This window comes from Macaca nemestrina, chromosome 16 (genome assembly GCF_043159975.1).
Source record: "Macaca nemestrina isolate mMacNem1 chromosome 16, mMacNem.hap1, whole genome shotgun sequence".
Lineage (NCBI taxonomy): Eukaryota > Metazoa > Chordata > Mammalia > Primates > Cercopithecidae > Macaca > Macaca nemestrina.
This window is the reverse complement of record NC_092140.1, coordinates 71,396,124-71,420,514: the sequence shown is the minus strand read 5'-3', so window position 1 is coordinate 71,420,514 and position 24,391 is coordinate 71,396,124. Positions and strand designations below refer to the sequence as shown.

Below are 24,391 nucleotides of genomic sequence, written 5' to 3'. Positions count from 1 at the left end.
ATATTTGCTAAAATTTTTAATATCCAACTTTTGCCATTCTGAAAGATAGGGAAGAGTGTCCTGTAGGTTTAACTTATATTTCCATAGTTAATAATGGGACTTATCATCTCCTACAAGTTTATTTTCTTATAACTTGCATATTAATTTTCTTTGAACTTTTTTCTACACTTTTTTTTTTTATTTTGGACATATATTTTGGTGTTAAATGCACCACAAAAATGATTTTCCTGTCTTTAGCTTGCATTTTCATCTTGTTCATGAAGGCTTTTGACAGGTGGAATAATTTTACATTTAATATTGTTAAATACATCGACGTTTCCTTGAAGTTGTGTGTGTGTGTGTGTGAGAGAGAGAGAGAATGTTCACTTACGAATAGCTTCTCTTCCTGAAAATTATATAAATATTACCATCTATTTTATTCTATTTAGGATGTGCTTTCAATTTTTTAATAGACTTGGAATTTATGTTGTGCATGGCAGTATATACTCATGTAACTTACTATTTTGCCATATTAACAATGATCTCAGTAAATTCTTGAATAGTCCACCATTTTCTGACTTAACAAACTATTAACAAAATCAGGTATGTCTTGCATTAGCTTTGGGATAATTTTTGCTCCTTTATATTTTGTCTGCAAATACGTTGCAAACATTTTTTTTCTTTGTTCATACCACTAGATGTTCTTCAGCTAAAAATTATAGATGAGGTGGTTTTGACTTACTGAAATATGAAAAAAGTAACTCTTTTTTGATTTAAAATATCAGAAAGCCTCCAAGACAGTAAGGAATTGTTGGCCCAAGATCCAAGAAGGGAGGAAAGTGATGAAAGTATGATTCATCTGTGTGCATCATTTCCATTTGAAATAATAGTCATTGCCTAAAGCAGTGTTTGAGAATCTGAGAATCTGAAAAGTATTTTCAAAGAATTGCAGGTTAGGAGGCTATATTTTAGGTAAAGTTCCACCAAAAAGAAAGATCTGTGATAAAGGCCCTAGCATAAATTGGGTTCCTAAGTGTCAATATCTAAAAAATAAAAGCAAACAAGAAATATATCTCATAAGGACTGAAGCTTAGGTTTAAATCAACTCTATAATTGATTAATAGTATGAGAACTGATAGGTATCTAAGCACAAGTGGCCACAAAATGTGTGAAAATATAATTTCTCTGAAGAAAAGTAATATCATTCAGAGTTTTAAAATATCTTTGTTACATTTATTGACCAAACATATAAAGAGGCATTTGCCTGAAATAAAATAAACCATTGATATACACGTAAGGATAAGCTAGACAATGTTGTCATCAGGCACATCTTTTTTTCTTTTTTTTTTTTTTTGAGACGGAGTCTCGCTCTGTCTCCCAGGCTGGAGTGCAGTGGCCGGATCTCAGCTCACTGCAAGCTCCGCCTCCCGGGTTTAGGCCATTCTCCTGCCTCAGCCTCCCGAGTAGCTGGGACTACAGGCGCCCGCCAAGTCGCCCGGCTAGTTTTTTGTATTTTTTGGTAGAGACGGGGTTTCACCGGGTTAGCCAGGATGGTCTCGATCTCCTGACCTCGTGATCCGCCCGTCTCGGCCTCCCAAAGTGCTGGGATTACAGGCTTGAGCCACCGCGCCCAGCCAAGGCACATCTTTTAAAAAGAGTATAAAATCATGATAAAAAGATTTATAAAATGGTGATTTAGGGAAGAAAATTTGGAAGTATATTAAAATGATAGAACTGAGTACTGCAATAAATGAAATTAAAAACTCAAAAATTGGGTGTAGGAGCATAATGCCTAAGCTGAAAATAATTCAATGGGAAATGGAACACAGGTCAAAAGAATATATTCCGACTGAAGCAAAGAAAAAGCAGCAAGAAAATAAAGACAAAATAAGAGACAAAGGCAAATGGTGAGAAATATCACACATATATTTTTGCAGTTTCAGAAAGAGAGAAAAAAATTGGCACAGTAATACTGAAAGAGATAATGGCTTAGAATTTTCAAGATATTTTAAAATTATCAATGTTATAAATACAAAGAAAACTGCTAGACATACACATCTGAGAAAAACTGAAACAAAGTAACAACTTTAACAAGAGCCAAAGACATATTATTTTCAACTGTCTCCTAATAAAAAATAGAAGCCAGAAAATAATGGAAGGATATATTGAAAGTGCTACAAAATAAATAACTTGCAATCAACAATTCTTTACCTTAAGCCTAAGAAAACATATCAAAGATAAAATTCATATTTTTAAGGAAATAAGCAAAAATGACAAAGAAAAAAAGCCTAAAAGTACTTGTCCATACCAGCACAGACTAAAGGAAATAATAAAAAGTGTTTTCTCTATAGGCAAAAAATAATATCAGATGGAAGGTTGATAGGCAGGAAAAAAATGAAAAGCCAAAGAAAGTGTAAATATCTGGACTGAATGAACACTAAATGAAACTAACTTTATAAAACAATAAAATGGTATTGGAGAAGTCTAAAGTGCACATCACACTAAAATAAGCAACAACGACATATAAATTGACAGATGACAAAAGATCTTAACTAGTTTGCATTTACAGTAAGTGGTAAAGTATTAATTAAAATTAAATCAAATGTCAAGATTTATGTTGCAATCTCTAGGATAACAAGTAATAGTGAAGTATGTATAACAAACATTCCAACTGAAGAAGGAAACAAAATAATTAATGTTTATTCAATTCTTAAAACCAATAATACAGAGAAACAAAAATGGTGAGATAAATTATAGAAGCATGATAGATTAAATTATAAGTATTTAAATTATAACAGTAAGTTATATAATAATCTAAATAATTCACTTGAAGAAAAATGGCTTAACTTTAAAGATGGCCAACCAGATGCAGCCAAGAGGAAGACCTGCCTGGGAGAGACTGAAACATCTGGAAGACTAGGGCACACTGAGCACATCTTCAGAGGGAAGGACTTGAGAGTGGATGGAGGTAGGATGCAGATACTGGGCGGGAGGAGGAGGAAGCTGGAAAACCTGAAAGGGATTTCCAAGAACTGGGGCTTATTTCTGGCCCCCTGCAACTCCTCAGAAAGGGGTGAGTTGAACAGACAAGGAGTGACCAGCTCCTGTCACGGACCTCCAGAATCTGGGCAGGAGAAAAGCCCATGACCCTCGCGGACGGACACTTGAGCCGGCAGGGAGGGTGACTTAGAGAGGTGGTAGGAGCAGGACTCCAGCCCATGAGGAGCCCAGTGACTTTGGTGCAAGAACATCTGTAGTGGAGGACGGCCAGGTACACTCATCTCTCAAAGCTCACCCTACTTCTCTCCAAGACTTTGGCCACAGAGTTACTGTCCGACTTGGGTGAAACAGGGCTGTCTTGCCCGTGAGACAGTGCCAATCTGATTCGAGCTTCTGCCTATCTGCTCTCCTCTCCCAGGGCCCCAGCCTGGCCATGCCCATGGACAGCACAGCATCCAACACCCAACCAGGGTGATATCTGAGGGCTCTCATCATAGCTCCTTGATGTGGTTCGGCTATGTCCCCATCCAAATCTCATCTTGACTTGTAGCTCCAGTAGTTCCCAAGTGTTGTGGGAGTGACCCAGTGGGAGATAATTGAATCACAGGGTGGTTTCCCCCATACTGTTTTCGTGGTAGTGAATAAGTCTTAAGAGACCTGGTAGTTTTATAAGGGGAAACCCCCTTCATTTGGCTCTCATTCTCTCTTTTGCCTGCTGCAATGTAAGCTGTGCCTTTTGCCTTCCGCCATGATTGTGAGGACTCCCCAGCCACATGAAACTGTGAGTCCATTAAACCTCTTTTTCTTTATAAATTACCCAGTCTTGGGTATGTCTTTATTAGCAGCATGAAAATGGACTAATACACTCCTTCACTGGCAGCCCATGCTTGACTGTTGAAGAGCTCCAAATGAGTGGCTCTTGCCAATGTGCAGCAGCCTACCTGCACCCCCTTGGCAGCACAGTTTTCCCACTGCTGGCACAAACTCACCTATGGTTACCCCCTTACCGCTTTGCAGGAGCAGGCATGTACAGGCAGACCTCATTTTCGGCACTCTGCCATTGCACATTTGCATGCGCACCCCACTGCTGCTGCCAGTGTGAAGCAACATGCTGCCCCCCACACCGCTAATGTGTGGACGCTCAATCGCACTGTCATTGCTGGCATGAACACATGCACAGACACTGTGACTCTGCCACCCTCTGCACACCACCATCGCCACTGTTGTGAAAGAGCTCACAGACACCAGTGGCCTATCCCCACAGCTGATGGTGTGAGTGTGAGCACAGACACCAGTAACCCTGTCCCCCGTGCTGGTGCAAGCACATGTAGAAATGCCATAGCCCCACTTCTGACAGTACCTCACCAGCTGATGTGTGCACTCCACCATGCTACCATGGCTGCCGGCACACAGGAACAAGAATGCATCTCACGGCTGCCACCCTGATGAAGTGCTTTGGGGGGCACCATCTATGGGAGTGTTGTGTTCAGCAGACCGGGAACACCTCATCCACTCCACTGCACCTGGCTCCTATCATCAAGGGGCCAGAGAAAAAAGCCAGGGGCCCTGTACCAGCCCTGCAGAGTTAGAGCACACAAAACAGGAGTACTGAGCTGAGGATTGGCCCCTAAAAATCTTTCAGAAATAAACCCACTTGATTGAACCCACCTTATACAACAATCAAACCCCATACAAGAAAATAAAGGCAAAATAAATGAATAAATAAATAAAACCAAAAGACAGCAACTTTAAAGATTAAAGGGACAGCAGCCCACACAGACGAGAAAGAACCAGTACAAAAAGAAAAAGTTTGGCAACTCAAAAAGCCAAAGTGTCTTCTTACCTTTGTCTTCTTAACAGCCTCACTTGTTCCCAAGTAACGGTTCTTAACCAAGCTGAAATGGCTGAAATGACAGAAATTGAATTCAGAATATGCATAGAAAGGAAGATCATCAACATCCACGAGAAAGTCAGAACCTAATCCAAGGAATCTACGGAATACAGTAAAGTGATACAGGAGATTAAAGACTAAATGGCCATATTAAGAAAGAACCAAATTGATCTGATACAGCTGAAAAACTATGAGAATTTCATGATATGGTTGCAACAATTAACAGCAGAATTAATCAAGCTGAGGGAAGAGTCTCAGAGTTCAAAGATGGGTTCTTCAAAATAACTCAGTCAGACAAAATAAAGACAAAACAATAAAGAAGAATGACCAAAACCATTGAGAAATATGGAATTATGCAAAAACACCAAATCTCCATCTCACTGGCATCCTTGAAAGGGAAGGTGAGACAACAAGTAACTTAAAAATCATACGTGGGGAATCATCTACAAAAATTTTCCCAATCTCACTGGGGAGGCCAACATTCAAATTCAGGAAATGCAGAGAACCCCTGTGAGATACTACACAAAAAGACTACCCCCAAGACTGTAATCATCAGAGTCTCCAAGACTGAAATGAAAGAAAAAGTGTTAAGGGCAGCTAGAGAAGGGACACGGTCACCTAAAAAGGGAACCCCATCAGGCTAACAATACACATTTCAGCAGAAACCACAGGAGCCAGAAAAGACTGGCAGCCTGTAATCAGCATTCTTAAAGAAAAGAAATTCCAATCCAGAATTCCATATCCAGTCAAACTAAGCTTCATAGGCAAAGGAGAAATAAGACCCTTTACAGACAAGCAAATACAAAGAGAATTTATAACCCCCAGACCTGCCTTACAGGAGGTCCTTAACAGATGCTAAATGTGGAATAGGAAGACCATTACCAGTCACCACAAAAACACATGTATGTACCTACACCGTTATAAAGCACTAGAAAGTCACAATGCAATTACATTTGCATAATAAGCTAATGACATGATGACACGATCAAATCTGCACATACCAATATTAACCTTGAATACAAATGGGCTAAAATAAAAGTAATAAATCTATATGTTTGTTTTTATAAAGATAAATTATATACATATACCACAGCCAAGACAAATCAAGAAAAGTGGGAGTAGGTACAAACAAATTAGAAAAGGATGCTACATAAAATGTTTTGCCAAAAATACACCAGAAAATTTAGATTAAATGGACAAAATTCAAGAAAAAACAGCTTTTCCAAATAAAATCTGACTATACCTATATTTATCAAAATATTAAACTCAAAATTACAAACATTCCTCTGAAAACATCATTAATCACATATAGCTTCCCTGCTGAAATCTACATTTAAGAAAGTAATTATGTAAACTCTACAGAAACTCTCCCAGAGAAGAGAAAGTAAACACTAATATATTCAATTCTTATTTGAGTTCAGTATAAACTTAATACCATTAATATAGCCCAATATGTCTTTTACCTATACATGCAAAATTATTGATAAAATATTAGCAAATGAAATCCCCATTATTGATACAATGTTGAATAGAAATGTGAATACAAGCATCCTTTTCTCATTTCCAATTTCAAGATAACTTTTTCATTATTTCATTATTAAGAATGACAATTGCTGTAGAATTTCTGCAGCTTTATTGGATGAAAACATTTACTTTAGATATCTACGTTTCCAAAATATTTTATAATGAGTGGTTTTGGGGTTTATTAATGCATTTTCAGGTTTATTGAAATAATCATATCTTTTTGTTAACTGCATTAAGGAAAGAAAGCAAAAACAATTAAAAGAAAAGATGAAAACTATTATTCAAACATGGCATGATTTTCTGAATTGAACATCAGATGAATCCACATATAAATAATAAAAATTAATAAGGGTATCCATATGCAAAGTCAATATATAAAACGTGTTGAGTTTTGGTACTAAATCATTAGCATGAGAACATCATTTAAGATAGCATCAAAACATTGAGGAAATTAAACTATGAAAAGATGAAAATTACTCTACTTAGAACACTATAAAATATTATTGAGAATACGTGAAAAACATATAAGTAAGAAGATACACATGTTTATGAAATACAATACTTAATATAATGGGCAAGTTACTTCTTCCCAAATTTATCTATAGATTCAACACAGTCACAGACTTAACTACATAATTTTTTGGAAAACAACAAGGTAATTCTAAATTTATATAGAACAAAAAGAGTAAAATTAAAAGGATTTATTTAAACAAATAGTAAGGGTTATTATACAGCTACAATACATATTGGCAGGAGGATAGACAAATAGACCAATGAAATATAATACAATACAGAAATTCTTCCACATAGGAAAATTCAATGGATTTGAGGCAAGTTTTGTAAAGTTACACAGAAGAAATGGATGGTCTTCTCAAACATTGGTGCAAGATGGGGTGGATGTCCACAGAGTAAAATTTGCATCTTAAAAACTAACTCACAGCATACATTAAAATTATTTCCTATAGGAAAATTATGTGTCTAAATATACAAGGTAGGCATTTAGCTTTCACATTTCATAAAACTCCTAGAAGGTAAACTAAGTTAATATCTTTATGACCTCAAGTAAGAATGTTTTCTTAACCCAAGCACAGTAAAAGCATTAACCAGATTGGAAAATAATAACGCATTAGACAACACAATTAAGAACTCCCTTTATCAAGAATCAAGAACCTGAAAAACTAGTTGAGGCCATGATGGGAAGGGGAAGTCAGACATACCTCATTATACTCTTCTCCCTTAGGAGTTTAGGCACAACTGACCATTAAAACAGAGCTCTTTAGACTGACGAAACAGACTCTTTGTAGCAATAAGATACCAAATGGCAACCTGACTGTCTAGCATCACTGGGTAGGCAATTAACAGACCCTAATGGAAATCAAATAATTTTTTCCCCAAAAATATGTTTATTTGACATATACTAAAATGGCCCTGCAAAGCCGTCTCTTGAGGGGGAGGTTTTCATTCTGTAGAGAATCTCCAGGCCAGGCATGATGGCTCAAGTCTGTAATCCCAGCAATTTGGGAGGCGAGGCAGGCCAATCACCTGAGGTCAGCAGTTCAAGACCAGCTTGGCCAACATGGTGAAATCCTGTCTCTACTAAAAATACAAAAACTAGCCAGGCATGGTGGTGCGAGCCTGTATCCCATTGACTCGGGGGGCTGAAGCTGAGGCAGAAGAATTGCTTGAACCCAGGAGGCGGAGGTTGCAGTGGGCCAAGATTGTGTCACTGCACTCCAGCTTAGGGGACAGAGTGAGACCCTGTCTCGGAAGAAAAGAAGAAATTTAAAAAAAGAGAAAAAGAGAATTTCCTTCCCAGATTAAGTCCTTTCCAGAAAGTCTGACACCTTTTAAGGTCCAATAGGAGACATTCACGGTCTATTGTCTCTAAGCCTGCCCCCTGGAGGCTTCATGTACCCAACAAAATCCTTGGTTTCCACAACCTCTTTAACAAGCATGTCTTTCTACTGAATTCAACTCTTTAGTCAGGACTTAACTCTTTCAACCAATTACCAAATATTAAATATTTGCATCCACCTATGACCCGGAAGCCCTGGCTTCAAGATGTTCCACTTCTCTGGCCCAAAACAATGTATACCTTACATGTACTGATTAATATATTTGCCTGTAGTTTCTGTCTCCCTAAAACTATAAAACCAACCAACCACTTTTGGCATGTGTTCTCAGGACCTCTTGAGGCTGTGTCATGGGCCATGGTCTTAACCTTGGCAAAAATAAACCTCTAAATTGATTGACACCTGTCTCAGATACTTTTTCATTAATAAAATAATATCCAAGTTACTTCTAATTTGTTTTTGATAGGGAGTGGCTATCCATCAAATCTGGTCCTCATCTGTTATCTGTTTCCATGGGAATTTTTGAAGAAATTTTTTCTCATCATTTTCAAGGTCATATATTTTAACTATTACAAAAGTTTCAGAAATTTGGATATTTGAAAGAACTCACAAAAATCCATACAGCATGTACATCTAAGAGTTTTCATTAGAAGTCAAACAATAAGCTACAGCAAGAAAGAGAGTATAGGCAAGCATCTGAGGCTTTAGAAGCATCTAGGTGCAAGTGTACTAGGGCCCTTATTCTTACGAGAACATACTTCTCCAGTTTGAATCAACAAAATCTGTGCTTCAGGAAAGCTCAAGGCAGATGTTCCCAGTGGAGTCATTTATGCCTTTCTGGTCAAGACAGACTGTCTAACAGATTATGCTGGGTGAAGACTGTCAGTAAACAAACTGGCCCTGGGGGTTGCTAGGGAAGTTACATACTAAACAGCACGCTATAAACCCCACTGCCCTTATCTTAGCCAACAGTCTAAGTCAGAAATTTTTAAACCCCCAAAGAAAAGGATAGAGCATTCCCAGTCCAGCTGCTAAATAACACCATTTTACACAACTCAAATATTTTAGATAGGAATATACTTTCTTATCTGAGAAGTTACATCTTTATTCTTCTTAAACTTACACTTTATATAACTTGTTTTTAATAGTCAGTAGACAAACGTATGACAAAGAAGTGTTTATTCTACACATACTCAGTTAAATAAAAGCTTAGATGGTTAGGTGGGCAGATATATCACCCCTTTTTGTTGCTTTTGTCCCATATACTTTCTTCATCTCTAAGACTTTATTGCTTATTTCTTAGACCTTTTTATTCTATTCAAAAAGTCTCAACTCTATTATACTTTTAAATTATTTTAACTCTCAGTGTTTCAACTTCTAATGTTCTTTCTCCTCTGTTCAATATGCTGTTGAGCCCTTAATTTTAATTATTCCATTATTATTTTTATAATTTCCATTTCTCTGATTAAATTCTTTATAGTGTTTTTTTGTTTGTTTTTTTTTTAACTTCTCAGATATGTGAGACAGCTGGAAACTCTGTTTTGCTTTATAGAAATTATTCTCCTTAATTTCTTAGACTCTCACTTTGGGTAGTTTGAGGATCTGAAAATTCTTAAAGGAAACAAACAATAGACATCTCCTTCCAGGTGGATTTTTGAGTAAGAAAGACAAAATTAAGCTTCCCCACTTAAATCACAAAACAGACTTATATACAAGGAAATGGTTTTCATATATTGGCCAATATGCAGTTCAGGATAGTAATCCCCAAAGAAAGGAAATAAATGAAGTGAGCCCCACAACTGTCCTTGCTTCCTACTTGCACATTTGCCAAGCTCCTAAACTACCTGAGTTGAGGAGACAAAGTTTGGGGAGACAAAGTTTGAGTTGACAACTGCCTGGGAAAATGAAAGGGAGTAGAATTGTTAAGGCAGAGTACCCAGGAGGGAGAAAGCTACACAGAGACAAAGTCCCAGATATTTGCAAAGGGTTCTCTTCAAACCTTCAGCTGAGTACTAAATCAGCACATCTGTATGAAGAAACTATTGAGGCCAGGAAAATAACCCCATGAAAGGAAGAAAGAGAGCAATCTCCACAAGGCCTGGGTACCGCTTAGTTAAGCTTACCTGATGGCCAGTGTGCCTTTCGGTACAAAAGGGGGAGTGCCAAATCTTTCAAGTAGTGAATAGGAAGTTGAGGGTAGACAAAACAACAACAACACCTGGTTAAGCAAAATCTTAGAGCTGAAGAGCTGAAAGGATGATTTTAGAACGATAGAAGGAGAGGTGAGGAAGGTTTAGGCAAACATTCTAGGAAGAAACCAAGGATCTGCAATGTTTTCAGAGAATTTCCCGTGTTCAGTATGGCTGCATCACAGGGTCACAATAAGAATAAGGTAAAAAAGAAACCTTGAAAGTCAAGTTTCAGACATTAGAAGGCTTTGAATACTTATTTAAGAAAAATAGCTTCATAACATGTAGATTACAGGGTGGAGTAACAAAGTACAGGTTTTCTTCCATTTACAGTGGTGTTACATCCTAATAAACTCAATGTAAGTTGAAAATGTCTTTAATACTCCTAACCTACCCAACATCATAGCTTAGCCTAGCCTACCTGATATGTGCTCAGAACACTTACATTAGCCTACAGTTGGGAAAAAAATCAAAATTCAAAAATTGAAATATTCTTTCTACTGAATGTGTATTTTTTCACAATGTCATAAGTCTAAAAATCGTAAGTTGAACCATTGTGTCAGGGACTATCTGTATTTTATACAGAAAAAAACCTTATAAGACTTATTGCAGAAAGGCCATTCAAAATTTTATAAATAATAAAATTAAATCAAAATCTTTAGTAATAAGTTAGAAATATATTATAAAAGACAGTAGAGGTAAATATTTCACTGCATATATATACACCATATTTTCTTTGCCCATAAATCTCTTATAGAAATGTAAGTTGTTTCTACATCTTGCCTAGTATGAATAGTGCTGCAGTGAACACTGGAATGCTGATAGTTCTTCAAGATTCTGATTGTAGTTCTTTCAGAAAAATACCCAGAAGTGGCATAGTGTCATATGGTAGTCCTGTTTTTAATTTTTGAGGAATTTCCACACTGTTTTAGCAACTGCACCATTTTGCATTCCTACCAACCCTATACAAGAATTCCAAATTTTCCACACCCTCACCAATGCTTGTCTTTTGTTTTGTTTGTGTTTGTGTTGTTTCTGATAATAGCCATGCTGACAGATTTGAGGTGATATCTCATTGTGATTTTGATTGGTATTTTCTGATGATAGTGACATATAAAGAAATTTTATGCAGCCTTAAATAAGAAGGAAATCCTACAATAAGTGACAACATGGATGAACCTTAAGGACATTATGGTAAATGAAATAAGCAAATTACAGAAGACGAATACTGCATAATTTCAATTATGCATATCTAAAATAGTCAAACTCATAGAATCAGAGAGTAGAATTGTAGTTGTGAGTGGCTAAGAGGACGGAGAAATAGAGAGTTGCTAATCAACTAATCAACAGGAATAAAGTCTCAATTAGGCAATATGAATAAGTTCCAGGTATCTGCTAGAACTTATGCTATAGTTTGAAATATTGTATTGTACACTTAAACATTTGTTAGGAGGATAGGTCTCATGTTAAATGTTCTTACTACAATAAAATAAAATTTAAGAAAAAAGAATACACAAGTTAAAATAGTAGTGCAGCTTTTCAGAAGAATGTTAATTTGAACAGTAAATAAAAATAAACACAGTAAGTCCCTGAAAAAAATGTATGCAAAAGACAATGGAGTCTGGAACGAAGAAAGTGGGACTCAGTAAAAGATAAGGGACAGTGGTAGTAATAAGGGTATGGGGTCACTGTTAAATATAACATGCGGACAAAGGGGCTTTTATTTGAGTGAATGAAGAAAGATTGTTTACTTCATCGTAATAGCAGTATTAAGTGAGAAACAGACTGGGGTGAGAAATTAAGGGATTTTAGAAAATATGTTGACTTTGAATTATGGGATGTCCAGATAAAAATGTCAAGTAAACTATTTTAATAATAGTTATATAGAGAAAAATAACTTTAAAAATTGACTATAAGTTGCAGCAATTGATGTTTAAAATTATTAGCCTCTAATCACTAATTAAATAAGTAATTATTTCTCCTTAAAATAATAAGAAACACATAGCAAAGTGTGAATAGTTCATGTGTCTCTTGAAATAGACAAAGTGTTGAGGAACTGTCTTCTGTAGTATTAATTGGGCAAATACATAACAACTCTGCCTAAATTTTAACAACCAATAATATGCAAAAGTTAAGAGGCTAAAATAATTCCTGTAAATCAGCAGCAATATGATAGGAAATAAAGGTCGATAACAGATGAGCACAAAATTTGATGTGATACCACCTTTTACAATCAAATTTAGATAGCTTGTTTCTGTTAGATAGCAGACAGCAAGTTATTTCCACTTATCCATTCTTTTTATCAACAAAGTTAATTCATTCTTTAGCTTAATATTACTTTTTCAGAGCCCTTCCCTAATACTCTGATATAAAATAAATCTTAATTATAACTATTTTTACCAGGATATATCCTACTTAATGAAAAGTAATTCTGTTTGTTTGATACATCGATGGAAAACAATGAATGAAAAATGAGATAGTCTACTAGAAGATTATAATAGTAGTATTTAAATGAATTTTAATATGGCTTTCTTCATATTATAAAGGTAATTTGATTCAGGTAATTTGAGGATAAATGACAGAATATAGAGTGATGACTCTTTAAGTTTTACTTTAAAAATGCAACATATTACATATAAAATACTTCACAGAATATTTGATTTTTAATATAAGATGTTCAAGTTATTGTTTTATTTAATATAAAATACATTTGAAATATATTCAGATAAGTTGTTAGCGAAATATATGACTTGTGAGTTTCCATATTCCTTAAAATTATGATGAGGTTCTCCAGCACATTTGTATACAAAGTGCGGTCAACAGAACAGTGGCATTAGCATCCTATGGAGTATGCAGAGAGTCTCAGTTTCCACTTAGCCACTGAATCAGAAACACAGGGTTCCAATAGACTTCAACTTTGAAGTGTCCCTGTGCTACACAGTGACAATTGAGAGTACTGGGTTAGGTTCTTTTTTTTTTTTCCCCTGCTACATCTCACTCTTGTTTTACCTAACCTCATAGGTTTAAAGAAAATATTTGGCTAGATTATTTCTGAGATTTATTCCAGAGCAAACACACTACTATCCAATTACAGAAAAATATCAGAAAAACTTTCTGCTGGGGATTGAGAACTCCATTGCAACAATGTTTTTTTCATGGCAATATCTGGTGTTATTATACTTTGACTAATGTTATTGAGAATTTATATTAGCAAACATTTATTGAGTACTTGTTATTTGGGCAATACTGTTTTTAGTGCTTGTATGACTCAAGAGTTCTCTAGAGGAACAGAATTAATGAAATATATATACATATATATACACACATATATATACACACACACACACATACACACACACATATATATACACACACATATATATAGATACACACACACATATATATATATAGTCCATGTTGCTGAGTCCATGAGTAACCTGCATCCCTGCCACTATGGCCACTTTTTTCATGGGCCCCTATCATGCAGAATCATCTGTGAACCAGGCACTAGTCTTCTTTTCCTTTATCAATTGATATAGGAAACTCACCATGAGCCCAATGGTGCAGGCTGGGGGAGAGAAGGCAGGTGGAAGAAGTGGAGATCATGGTCATTTGAGCCACTTCCATATATATATAGAGAGAGAGAGAGAGAGAGAAAGAGAGAGAGAGAGAGAGAGGAAAGAGAGAGAGAGTTTATTAAGTATTAACTTACATGATCACAAGGTCCCACAATAGGCTGTCTGCAGACTGAGGAGCAAGGAGAGCCAGTCCCAGGCCCCAAACTGAAGAACTTGGAGTCCGTTGTTTCAGGTCAGGAAGCTTCCAGCATGGAAGAAAGATGTAGACTGGGAGAGTAGGCCAGTCTCTCTTTTCACATTTTTCCCCCTGCTTATATTCTAGCCATGCTGGCAGCTGATTAGATTCTGCCCACTCAGGTTAAGGGTGGGTCTGCCTTTCCCAGTCCACTGACTCAAATGTTAATCTTCTTTGGCAACAGCCTCACAGACACACCCAGGAACAACACTTTGTATCCTTCGCTCCAATCAAGTTTACACTCAGTATTAACCATCACAAGTCCACTCCTTGTCAACTTGATCCCATACACATTTCCTGAGATCATACATGATCTCCAAATAAAGACAACAATATGTTCATAATTATGCCTAACATAATGCAACCAGGCTTCATACAGCCAGAAACACATCAATCCGGAACCCAAATACTCTTACATAAGCGTAACAATACTTAAATGCTGATGTGAAGTCAATAAATCTTATGTCACATGATAAAGGAGAAAGGAAATACAATGAAGATATTTTCTTAATACAAAGGTACACATGCACAAATATGTTTTTGACAAAAGAAGCAGAAATACTCATGAGAACTACAGTCCTGAGGTCTGCAGCTGGTCACGTGATCACAGCTGGTAATGATGACTACCTTATTCTATTACCCATTCTGTATTCCCTTTACCTTCAGTGATCACCTCAGCAAGCTCTAGTTTTTGTTTCCTTGTGGAGTGACCCAAACCTTCACTCCTGAAGGGTCTAGTTCATTTGTAGTCCTGCCTAAATTGGGCTGCTGTAGTTTCCCATTGACCTTAATCTTAATCACAGGGCATGATAATACAAAGAGACAGCTTAATGGATCTCCTGTATTCCATGCATACTCTTTCTCACCTCCTTTGTGGAGTAGTAAACTGATTTTATCTTGATAGTTGAGGTCAGTCACCCCAACCAACACTGTAACTCCCTTCTTAGCCCGTTGACTTAAAGGTAGGAGGAGCCCAAAGTGTCCAGGAGGCAATCTTAACCTCCAATTCAATGGAATCATTGTTGTGTCTCCTGGGGGCAGCGTTCCTCCCTCTGGAACAAAGACACCTAGGCCAGCAGAACGTAATGCTGCGGGAACAGGAAGCAAAAGTTATGCCGGTGGATCACTGGGGGTGATGGTGAGTGGTACCACTTCCACTTCTACCCCTTGCTTCCTGGACCTGTGAATCCTGGCTACGGGAGAAACAGTACCATATACTGGATGCTGATTCAGAGAATACACCACCTTCTGGAGAAATTTGCCCCAGCCCTGCAAAGTATTGTCAACTAGTTAGTATTGTAATTGTGATTTCAAAAGGCCATTACATTACATCATTCTATCAATCTAGCTGCTTCAGGATGATGGGGAACATCATAAGACCAGTAAATTTGATGAGCATGAATCCACTGTTGCACTTTGTCAGGCATACAGTGAGTGCCTTGGTCAGAGGCAATGCTTGGTGGAATACCATGACCATGGGTAAGAGATTACATGAGTCCATGGATGGTAATCTGGGCAGAAGCACTGTGTTCAGGATAGGCAAACTCATATCTGGACTAAGTGCCTATTCCAGTGAAAGCAAACCTCTGCCCTTTTCATGATGGAAGAGGTCCAATATAATCAACATGCAATTAGGTAGCTGGCTGATCACCCTAAGTAACAGTGTCATATTGAAGGCTCACTGTTGGTCTCCGCTGCTGGCAAGTTGGGCACTCAGCAGTGGCCACAGCCAGGTTAGCCTTGCTGAGTCAAAGTCCATGTTGCTGAGCCCATGAGTAACCTGCATCCCTGCCACCATGGCCACTTTTTTCATGGGCCCCTATCATGCAGAATCATCTGTGAACCAGGCACTAGTCTTCTTTTCCTCTATCAATTGGTCATAGGAAACTCCCCATGAGCCCAACGGTGCAGGCTGGGGGAGAGAAAGCAGGTGGAAGGAGTGGAGATCATGGTCATTTGAGCCGCTTCCTCATGAAACTTATTGTGCCTTTAGGGTCTGCTCAGTCCTAGCAAGGAGAGACAGTCCGAGTCCCAAACTGAAGAACTTGGGGTGTGATGTCTGAGGGCAGGAAGCATCCAGCACAGGAGAAAGCTGTAGGCTGGAAGGCTAGGCCAGTCTCTTTTCACATTTTTCTGCCTGCTTATTTTCTAGCCATGCTGGCAGCTGATTAGAAAGTACACACCCAGATTAAAGGTGGGTCTGCCTTTCCCAGCCCACTTACTTAAATGTTAATCTCCTTTGACACGGCCAGGCGCGGTGCCTTACGCCTGTAATCCTAACACTTTGGGAGGCTGAGGCAGGTGGATCCTTTGATGTCAGGAGTTCAAGCCCAGCCTGGCCAACAGGGCAAAACCCTGTCTCTACTAAAAATACAAAAAAAAAAAAAAAAAATAGCTGAATGCATGGTACATGCCCAAATCCCAGCTACTTGGGAGGCTGAGGCAGGAAAATTGCTTGAACCCTGGAGGTGGACATTGCAGTGAGCCAAGATCATGCCACTGCACTCCAGCATGGGCCACAAAGCAAGACTCCCTCTCAAAAAAAAAAAAAAAAAAAAAAAGTCTCCTTTGGCACAGCCTCACAGACACACCCAGGATTAATACATTGCATACTTCAATTAAGTTGACAGTATTAACCATCACAATCTCATAACTGGATTATCTTTAAATGCCCCAGATAAGAGCCCAGTCTGATAAACGCTTTGATTTCAGTCTTGGGAAACCCTGAGCAGTCAACATAGTTGAACCTGCCCGGGCTACTTAGCTATAAAACTGCAAGCGAATAAAGGGGGCTGTTTTAAGCTGCTGAGTTTGTAGTTCTTATGGTTATAGGAAACTAACACAATTAATAACCATAATTTCAAGGAAACTGTGGGATAATAGTTAATATGTCATGTATCATGAAAAACTAAGAGTACATAAATAAATATAGGACTTTAACCCAATCATTAGTAGAAAACATTAATGTTACTTAACTCTAAATAATAAAATTACAGTTTATATATTTTAAATATTTTATTGAAATTGCATTTACTGAGCCAGTCTTTAATAATGCATATGAATATGTGAATATAATAAGAAAATAAAATGTTCACATAGAATAAAAATAACTCAATTTACTTAATGTTCACAGTTAAGCAAATAAATTCAAATATATATGCACATTTCAGAGGCTTTAAGGGAATACTTCACGTATTAACATTGAGTATATCTGGTTATGAGGATTTAGCGAACATTTCTGTTTTGATTTCTACAGATACAAAATACAGTTCTCTCTTTTCCACTCTGAAGGAAATTACCTTCTAGAAACAACAGAAATTTTAGACATTTTGCTGTTGTTTTTTTTCCCCTATGGATAAAACTGTTATATGGTCTCTGAAAACTGGAAATGCATTTTTCTTTTTTTTTCAACTAACTTCCTTCCTTCCTTCTTTCCCTCTTTCCTTCCTTCTTTCTCTTCGTCTCCTTTTCCTTCCTTCTTTCCCTCCTTCCTCCTTTTGTTCCTTCTCTCTTTCTTTCTCTCTTTCTCCCTCATTAAAACAAATTAGAAGTCTCAGGTTTGTCAGGATGGAAAGGCCAAACTATTTCTTCTTTGTGCTTTATAATACACAGTGTTATATATTATTACCTTCTTTGTGCTTTCTGCCTGTGGGTGGGTTTCTCCAACTGCATAAACAGTTTGATGGTGTTGCAGTTATTATAGTGTACACCATTGTGGCAGCAAATACAACAGGGTTTTATCAGGTTGAAGAGTCAAACATGATTAGGTAACCATTCTAAAAGAGAAGATATGTGCTACAAAACTGAATTACCTCAAAGACAGAGGTTGGCATTCAATAAAATACATCACTTTGCTTTATATCAAATGTTGATGGACACATTTTTACCCAATATATGCAGAGAACTATTTAACAAAAGAGCAGCAGTGATAGTTTCTAAAGTGGTGTTTGTGCAGTTAATACAGTGTGTTACTTAATGCAGACATGCAGCCTATCACTCAAAAGGGCATGCTTGTGACAGTTCAGTCTTTAAGTGCGTATGTTACATAGCTGTAAAAACTGCTTATAAATTCTTGCTCTGCATATTAATCCAAATTCTCAAGAGATTCAGGATAAGTAGGATATCTGTATATTTATTTATTATGAAAGAGAGAAAGACAGGAGATAGATTCACCGTAAGAAACTGGCTCATGCAATTATGGAAACTGAGAAGTTCAAGATATGAAGTGGGCAAACTGGAGACCCAGGAAAACCAATGTTATAGTTCCAGCCCTATTCCAAAGTCTTGAGAACTAGGAAATTTGATGGAGTAAGTTCTAATCTGAGTCTGAAGGCTTGAAAGTGAGGGCGAACCAGGTGTAGATTCCTTGCCTAAGTCCAAGTTAGAGGGCAAGAAGCCAGGTTTGTTGGTGTATGCCTGTAGTCCCAGCTACTTAGGAGACTGAGATTGGAAGATTACTTGAGCCCATTTCCAGACCAGTCTGGGCAACATAATTAGACCATGTCACTACAAATTAAAAATTAAAAAATAAATTAGCTGTGTATGGTGGCATGAATCTGTACTCCCAGCTACTTGAGAGGCTGTGAGAAGATCACTTGAACCCAGGAGGGCCAGGCTCCAGTGAGCCATGATCTCACCACTGCACTCCTACCTGGACAACATAGTGAGAGGCGACGACGTGCTAGCAGTCCTCGCTCTCTGCGCCTCCTCAGCCTCGGCGTCCACTCTGGCAGCGCTTGAAGCGCCCTTCAGCTGGTCACTGCACTGTGGGAGGCCATCTCTGGACTGGCCGAGGCCAGAGCCAGCTCCCTCTGCTTGCCGGGAGGTGCGGAGGCAGAGGCCTCAGGGGTAACCTGGGCTGGGCGTGGCGCTCACCAGCCAGCGCGAGTTCCGGGTTGGGGGAGAGGCATCAAGGGTAACCTGGGCTAGGCGTGGCGCTCACAAGCCAGCGCGAGTTCCGGGTGGGGGCAGGCTCGGAGGCCCGAACTGGGGAGCTGCTGGCTGGCGCCGCTGCCAGGGCAGTGAGGGGCTTAGCACCCAGGCCAGCAGCTGCGGAGGGTGCACCGGGTCCCCCAGCACTGCCAGCCCGCCCGCACCGTGCTGGAATTCTCGCCAGGCCTCAGCAGCCTCCCCGCGGGGCAGGGCTCCGGACCTGCAGCCCACCATGCCTGAGCCCCGGGGCAGTGGGCCCCGGCACCACCTGAGTCTCCGGGACAGGTGCCGCCCCCTGCTCCCAGGCACCGGGTCCCATCCACCACCCAGGGGCTGAGGCGTGCAGGCGCGCAGGCACGCAGGCGGGACTGGCCAGCAGCTCAGCCTACAGCCCCAGGGAGAGATCCACTAGGGGAAGCCAGCTGGACTACTGAGTCAGGTGGAGACTTGGAGAACCTTTATGTCTAGCTGGAAGATTGTATATGCACCAATCAGCACTCTGTATCTAGTGGGGTGGGGGGCGTTGTGGATGCACCAATCATTGTTCTGTGTCTAGCTCAGGGATTGTAAACACACCAATCAGTGTTCTGTGTCTAGCTAATCTAGTGGGGACTTGGAGAACATTTATGTCTAGCTAATGGATTGTAAATACACTAATGAGCACCCTGTGTCTAGCTCAAGGTTTGTAAATGCACCAATCAGTGCTCTGTGTCTAGTTAATCTGGTGAGGACTGGAAGAACTTTTATGTCTAGCTAGAGGATTGTAAATGCACCAATCAGCACTCTGTGTCTAACTCAGGGACTGTAAATGCACCAATCAGCTCCCTGTCAAAATGGACCAATCAGCTCCCTGTAAACGGACCAATCAGCTCTCTGTAAAATGGATCGATCAGCAGGATGTGGGTGGGGCCAGATAAGGAATAAAAGCAGGCTGCCCAGCCAGCCCGGCCACCATTCAGGTTCCCTTCCACACTGTGGAAGCTTTCTTTTGCTTTTTACAATAAATCTTGCTGCTTCTCACTCTTTGAGTCCACCTGGCTTTTATGAGTTGTAACACTCACTGGGAAAGTCTGCGGCTTCAGTCCTGAAGACCAGCGAGACCGCGAACCCACCAGAAGGAAGAAAATGCAGAGACATCTGAACATCTGAAGGAGCAAACTCTGGACACACCATCTTTAACAACTGTAACACTCACCACAAGGGTCTGCGGCTTCATTCTTGAACTCAGCAAGACCAATAATCCACCAATTCCAGACACAATAGCAAGACCCTGTCTCAAAAAAAACAAAAACACACACACCTGGATTTGCAGCACCTTAAGAGATTAGGAGAAAGAAAAATGAAAGTAAGAGAAGATTTGTGTCTCAGCTCAAAGATAGCCAAAATTAGATGAGACCCACATGTAGAGAGAAGTTTGGTTTATTCAGTCTACTGATTGAAATGTTAATCTCATTCAGAAATGCCCTCACAGACACACCCCAAAATAATGTTTCACCAAGTAGGGAATATATTCAAGTTAACACGTAAAATCAACCATTACATTCTGCCACTTAGTAGCTCTGTGACCTTGCGAAAACTCTGTCTCAGGTTTTTTATCTTGAAAATGGGAGTAATATAATAGTTTTACTATTTTATAGGCTGGGTATTAGGTTTAAATGAAGTAATCCATGTATACAACTGTGATGGTTAATACTGAGTGTCAACATGATTGGGTCGAAGGGCACAAAATATTAATCGTGGGTGTGTCTGTGAGGCTGTTGCCAAAGAATATTAACATTTGAGTAAGTGGACTGGGAAATGCAGACCCACCCATAATCTGGGTGGGCAGAATCTAATCAGCTGTGAACATGGCTAGAATATAAGCAGTCAAAAAAATGTGAAAAGAGAGACTGGCCTAGGCTCCCAGCCTACATCTTTCTCTTCTGCTGGATTCTTCTTGCCCTTGAACATCAGACTCCAATTTCTTCAGTTTGGGGCCTCAGATTGGCTCTCCTTGCTCCCCAGCCTACAGATGATCTATTGTGGGACCTTGTGATCATGTGAGTTAATACTTAATAAACTCCTCTTTATCAGAGTCTAGAAACTCAATATACCCATATACACATATATTACATATATTTTATATTATATATAAATATATAAACTAATGGAATGGTTCTAGAGGAGTGGTTCTAGAGGAGCAGAATATTAAGGATGAAGTTATTTTGTTGGTTTTGTGGTTCCTGGAGTTGGCTGCTTAATATGATTATACCCCAAAATGCTAAGGACTCTACTTCTAATAGTATGGAGAACACTGATAGTCCTTGTTGTGAACTGCTTAGAGAGTTATGCAAAATAAATGCATTTGACACTCCTGATTCATCGCTCATGAGAGGCAAGGAATTTAGTGACTCTATACGTATTACTTTTGACCATATGTGGAGAACCAAGAAACATAATGAAGCTGGTTGGTTGCTCCCAAGTTTAATGGACAAAGTGATGAAAGAAAATGATGAGATCAGGGATTCTATCACCCGGCTTCAGAAACAGATACTGAGCCTCAAATCTGCTAAGATTGGCCTGAGTGAGAGTCTTACCTCTTGTAGAGAAAGAGCTGAAATTGTGCAAAAATAGACACAAGTTCTTATTATGCGAGTGGCTGACCTGCCACGAAAAGCGCATGCACAGCCTTGCTAGGTGTCTACTGTTAAAGTGAGGGCATTGATTGGAAAATATTGGGACTCTGCAACTTGCAATGGGGATGTGTGGGAGGACTCTGATGAGGCTGGGTACAGTGAGTTCCTAGACTCTAATGAAACTGTTTTAAGAGAAGAAACAACTTTCCCTCCCCCAGTAGTGGCAACATACCCTCCTGGACCCACGCTGCCATCAGCCTTTCCACCTTTGTCTGAGGAGATAAACCCTGCACTGCCTGAGGCAACAGTAATGGCCTCCCCTGAGGCAGTTGCCAGGCAAGATAATGTTGATTCTCCTCATGTGCCACCCCCAAAACCCTGTATGCTTCTAGACATATAACTAAAGTCCCAGTGGGTCTCCTAGAGGTGAGATTGACAGTAGGACCATGAGGAGGTGCACGATTCTTGAAAAATACTTGAGTTTTCTATTTTTTTTTTTTTTTTTTTTTTTTAGATGGAGTTTCACTCTTTTGCCCAGGTTGGAGTGCAATGGCAAGATTTCGGCTCACTGCAATCCCCAACTCCCAGGATCAAGTGATTCCCCTGCCTCAGCCTCCTGAGTAGCTGGGATTACAGACATGCACCACCTTGCCTGGCTAATTTTGTATTTTTAGTAGAGAGGGGTTTCTCCATATTGGTCAGACTGGTCTCGAACTCCCAACCTCTGGCCTTCTGCCCGCCTTGTCCTCCTAAAGTGCTGGGATTACAGCTCTGAGCCACCGTGCCTGTCCAAGTTTTCTAATTTTTATAAACAGAAATCTGGAGAACAGGCATGGGAATGAATATTAAGGGTGTGGGATAATGGTGAAAGGAACATAGAGTTGGATCAGGCTGAATTTATTGATTTGAGACCACTAAGTAGGGACTCTTCATTTAACATTGCAGCTCAGGGAGTTAAAAAGGTTATAATAGTTTATTTGCCTGGTTAGCAGAAATATGGATTAAAAGATGGCCCACTATGAGTGAGCTGCAAATGCCTCATCTCCCTTGGATTAATGTAGAGGGAGGCATCCAAAGGCTTAGGGAGATTGGGATGGTTGAGGGGATTAGTCACTTTAGACCTACTCATCCCAGCTGGAAGGGTCCAGAAGATATGCCCTTGACCAATGACTTGTGAAATAGATTTGTGAGGCCAGCACCTACAACTTTGAAGAGCCCTGTAATTGCTCTTCTCTGTATGTCAGATCTAACAGTGGTAACCATAGTCACTCAACTACAAAATGTAAATACAATGGGAATAATTGGATCACAAGGTGACAGGGGTCTAGTGGTGGCACTCAACAGTCAAAGGTAAGGTAGGCACAGCTACAATAATGGACAGCAGAAACAAAGCAGCAATCAGAATAATCTGACTTATGTAGAGTTCTGGCATTGGCTAATTAATCATGGTGTTCCTATAAGTGAAATTGATAGGAAGCCTACTGCATTCCTGTTTAATTTATATAAGAAGAAAACTTCTAGGTCGAATGTACAAAAGACTAATTTGAATTATAAAAACAGAGAATCATGACCAGTCAAGCAATTTCCAGACTTGTGCTGATTTACAGACCCAGAACCCCTCAGGATATGGGTTTGCCTATCTTGAACACAATGCTTCTGCCCATGGACTACCATCCATGGACTCATAGAATCCCTTATCCATGGTTATGGTATTCTACAAAACATGCCTCTGAAAAAGGCACTCACTTTATGGCTAAAGAAGTGCAGCAGTGGGCTCATGCTCATGGAATTTACTGGTCTTATGATGTTCCCCATCATCATGAAACAGCTGGATTGATGGCCTTTTGAAGTCACAATTACAATGCCAACTAGTTGGCAATACTTTGCAGGGCTGGAGCAAAGTTCTCCAGAAGACCGTGTATTCTTCGAACCAGAGGTCAAGTATATGGTACTGTTTCTCCCATAGTCAGGATTCACAGATCCAGAAAGCAAGGGGTGGAAGTGGCACCATTCACCATCACCTCTAGTGATCCACTGGCAAAATTTTTTCTTCCTGTTCCCACAATATTACATTCTGCTGGCTTAGATGTTTTACTTCCAGAGGGAGGAACGCTGCCACCAGGAGATGCAACCATGATTCTATTAAACTGGAGGTTAAGATTGCCACCTGGACACTTTGTGCTCCTCTTACCTTTAAGCTAACAGGCTAAGAAGGGAGTTACAGTGTTGGCTGGGGTGATTGACCTGGACTATAAAGGTGAAATCAGTCTACCACTCCACAAAGGAGGTGAAGAAGAGTATGCATGGAATACAGGAGATCCATTAAGGTGTCTCTTTGCATTACCATGTCCCATGATTAAGGTTAATAGGAAACTACAAAAGCCCAATCCAGGCAGGACTACAAATGACCCAGACCCTTTAGGAATAAAGATTTGGGTCACTCCACCAGGAAAAAAAAAAAAACACAATCTACTGAGGTGATTGCTGAAGGCAAAGAGAATACAGAATGCTTAGTAGAATAAGGGAGTCATCAGTATTAGCTTTGACCACGTGACCAGCTGCAGAAATGAGGATTGTAATTGTCATGAGTATGAC

The 24,391-nt window shown here is 39.3% G+C and overlaps 1 long non-coding RNA gene across 1 annotated transcript in view; it reads right to left on the bottom strand.

Annotated features, from left to right (window-relative positions):
* The window catches only part of LOC139359233 (uncharacterized), a 177,003-nt gene extending 157,714 nt beyond the window's left edge, over positions 1-19,289 (bottom strand). The window contains exons 1-2 of the long non-coding RNA XR_011615156.1: positions 18,901-19,289; positions 4,823-4,883 (exon numbers count right to left, since the gene is read on the bottom strand). This is a non-coding gene — a long non-coding RNA (uncharacterized lncRNA). The remainder of the gene's footprint in view (positions 1-4,822; positions 4,884-18,900) is intronic.
* Between the last annotated feature and the right edge of the window lie 5,102 nt (positions 19,290-24,391).